Raw genomic sequence first — 3,458 nt, forward strand, 5'->3', positions numbered from 1 at the left:
TGTGTTAGGATTGGTTTTATGGTTGGTTTTGGGTTTTTCTTTGTGTTTAATTTTAGTTGCAGGGTTATTTTGTACGGGTGGTAGGTTGTAGGGGTTTTTGGTTTGAGTTGTGTTGGGGAGAGGGGACTTGATGGTGAGATTTTAATAGCTGTGGCTGGCTTTGTTCTGGTTGGGGTTTTGTAGCCTCTTTTGTTTTCCTGTTTGGGAGTTGTTGGGGTTTGGTTTGGTCAGAATGGGGCCGATGGGGAGGGGGTGGCCTGGAGAGGGGGGAAGGGGCTCAGCCCATGGCAGGGTTGCTTGGTTTGGTTTGGTTTGGTTTGGTTTGGTTTGGTTTGGTTTGGTTGAGATGGGGGCCAGGGCCATGGCCCGCTGCTTCTTTGTTGACTGGAAACGAAAGAGGAGGTTCCTGGGTTTTTCCATCTTTAACATTTGTGTTTCACAGAGGCGTGTTCAGTATCTCAGTGGTTTAACAGATTGTCAGTGACACAAAAAGTTTTACATTACTTTTAAAAATTCTTGTCATGTATTACAACAGATATTCAATCAACAAAAAACACTTCTGAAAGCATTGACTTGGCCCATTCAACTTCACAAACTCTAAGCCTGTTCAATTTAAAGTTAATCAACATTTGCAGGAGCACAGAAACAGAAGAAGAAGATGCAGAAAGAGAAAAACTCAAAAAAGATACAGAGAAGCACACACACAGCTACCAACTCCTGGATTCCAGCGCAGTTCAGATGGAAATTCCAAGAGGAGGTAGGGTCAAGATGTGTGCTTGCCTTGTGGTCAGCCTTCAATAGCCCTTGGTCTCCCTGGGCCCTTCCCCCAGGTGGGGCTTGGGCTCATTTGGTCCCTCAGGAGCTGGGCTGGGGCTGCAGAGGTGGCTGTGGAGCATTGCCTGTGCTGTGCCAGGGACTGGCAGCCACTGCTGGGCTGGGATAGAGGCTCTGGGGGGATTGGGGTTCCAGGGCAGGGCAGGGCTGGGCTTCCAGGGCAGGGCAAGGCTGGACCTGCCCCTTCCTCCCCCACACACATGAAATGTTTCCAGCCAACAATCTCCTCCAATTTGTCATAACAGGCAATATTGGAGGTGGAACCCAAATTCTGGCCATGCGCACCTGGACTAGAAGGACAGTTCTTTTCCATAGGAAGGAAAGCACAGAGCCCCAGTGTTTGGAGAGCCTCACTAGGCCAAGACCAGCCAGACTTGTCAGGAATGGAAGATTTTGTCTGGGACCAGACTTTGGATATAGGGAATATTAGAGGTGGAACCCCAATCTCAGCCATGGGCACCTGGAGAAGCAGAACACTTCTTTTCCATAGGAAGGAAATCACAGAGCCTTCCCCACTGTTTTTTGAGATAGATGCAAAGTGACCCTTCTGAAACCACTGCAAGACAGACTTGTCCTGGGAATATTCCTATTGGAACAATCGCATGATATAAGGTGGTGTTGTTCTATTTCTGGAGTCCCATACTGTTGTTATCAAATTTCTGAAGTTCCATACCTCCTTGGTGTGTTCTTATGGCTGCAGATCTTCACAGCACAGACTCCTTCTCCTGCATCTTTCTCACTTCAGGGCTCCTCCAAGACTCTCCAACTGGCTAACCCACACCCTTTTATCCCAGTTATCTTCATTAGCCACAGCTACGGCCCAATGAAGGACATTGCAGCTGCAGCCCATGAAGGACAACCGTGACCTCCCAGGGCAAAGCCTTTATACAGATATTCAAATACAATACATTTCCTCTACTATAATAAGAAAATTTGGAGGTGGAATCCCAGTTCTGGCCACGGGTGCCTGGAGGAGGAGGAGAGTTCTTTTCCATAGGAAGAAAAGCACGGAGCCCCAGTGCTTCAGCAGCAGATGAGAAGAGACCCTCAACATGCCAGGGTCAGCTGGACCAGTCAGGCAGCCCCTGGGAGGCCAAACCAGCCAGATCTGTTCTGTGTTCCCTTGGTTTTGTGGGGCCCTAGAGTGCCAAAATCGTGCCTTGGATCCATGGAGCCCCACTGTGCCATAATGGTGGCTTGATCCCATGGGGTCCAGCAGTGTCACGATGACCCCTTGTTTCCATGGGATCCAGCAGTTTCACGATGGCCCCTGGGTTCCAGAAGGCCCCGCTGTGTCACAATGGTCCCAATGACTCCATGAGCCCCTGCAGTGTCACAATGGACCTTTGGACCCTGGGGGTTTGCAGTGTCACAATGGTCTCCTTTGGCTCCACAGTGTCACAATGGACCATTGATGACAGGAGGCCCCTCTGTGTCACCCTGGAGCTTTGGTTCCATGCAGTCCTGCAGTGTCACAAAGGCCTCTTGGTTTCAGGAGGCCCCACAGTATCACAAGGATCCTCTTGGTTCTGTGGGGACCCCCAGGGTCACAATGGTCTCACCGGTTCCATGAGGCCTCACAGCGTCACAATGGTCTCTGTGATTCCATGAGTCCCGTTAGTGTCACATTGGTCTCCTTGTTTCCATGAGGCTGTGACGTGTCTTAATTGTGTCTCCATGATTCCATGAGGCCTTGCAAAGTCACAATGGGCCTGTGGCTCCATGGGGTCTCGCAGTTTTACAATGGACCCTTGGTCCCATGACACCTCAAATTGCCTGTCCTTGCAGCTTTAGTCTGAAAGCAACCCTTGGATATTTGGGGAGTATTAGGGGTGGAATTCCATTTCAGCCATGGGGTCCTGGAAGGAAGGTTGGATCCCAGTGTTTCAAAGGCTGATTAGAGGCAGCCCCAAGGAGGCCAAGACAAGCCAGGCCTGTTGTCAGGGAAGAATCCTTGGAGAGACAGAATTTGGGAGGCCAAACCACACTTTTGTCTATGGGCATCTGGACAAGAAAGACAATTATTTTCCATAGGAAGGAAAGTACAGAGCCCGAGTGTTTCAAAGGATGATGAAAGCTGGCCCTCAGGAAGCCAAGGGAACCTGGACAGGCCTGGAAGCTTTTGTCTGGGAGCCATCCTTGGATATAAGGAATTTTGGAGGTAGATCCTCAGTTTTGGCCATGGATGCCTGGACATAAAAGATGTTTTTTTGCATGGGAAGAAAAGGACAGGCCCCCTCTTTTTTGAAGGCAGATGAGAGTTGGCCCCCAAAAAACCAAGACCAGCCAGAGCTGTCTGTCCTGACAGGTGACATATGGAAATAATCCTTGGATATAATCAAATTTGGAGGAGGGATCCCAATTTCAGCCATGAAAAATTTCCCAATTTCAGCCTTCTCCACCCCTGGAGGAGAAGGACAGTTCTTTCCCACAGGAAGGAAAGCACACAACTCCAGGGTTTCAGGGGCTGATGAGAAGTGATCCTCAACATGCCAAGGTCAGCTGGACCAGTCAGGCAGCCCCCAGGAGGCCCAGCCAGCCAGACCTGTTCTATGTTCTTGGATCCTTGGGGCCCTGCAGCATCACAGTGGCCCCTTGGTTCCATGAGGTCCTGTAGGATCACA

The sequence above is a fragment of the Agelaius phoeniceus genome, assembly GCF_051311805.1.
Source record: "Agelaius phoeniceus isolate bAgePho1 chromosome W unlocalized genomic scaffold, bAgePho1.hap1 SUPER_W_unloc_1, whole genome shotgun sequence".
Taxonomy (NCBI): Eukaryota; Metazoa; Chordata; class Aves; order Passeriformes; family Icteridae; genus Agelaius; species Agelaius phoeniceus.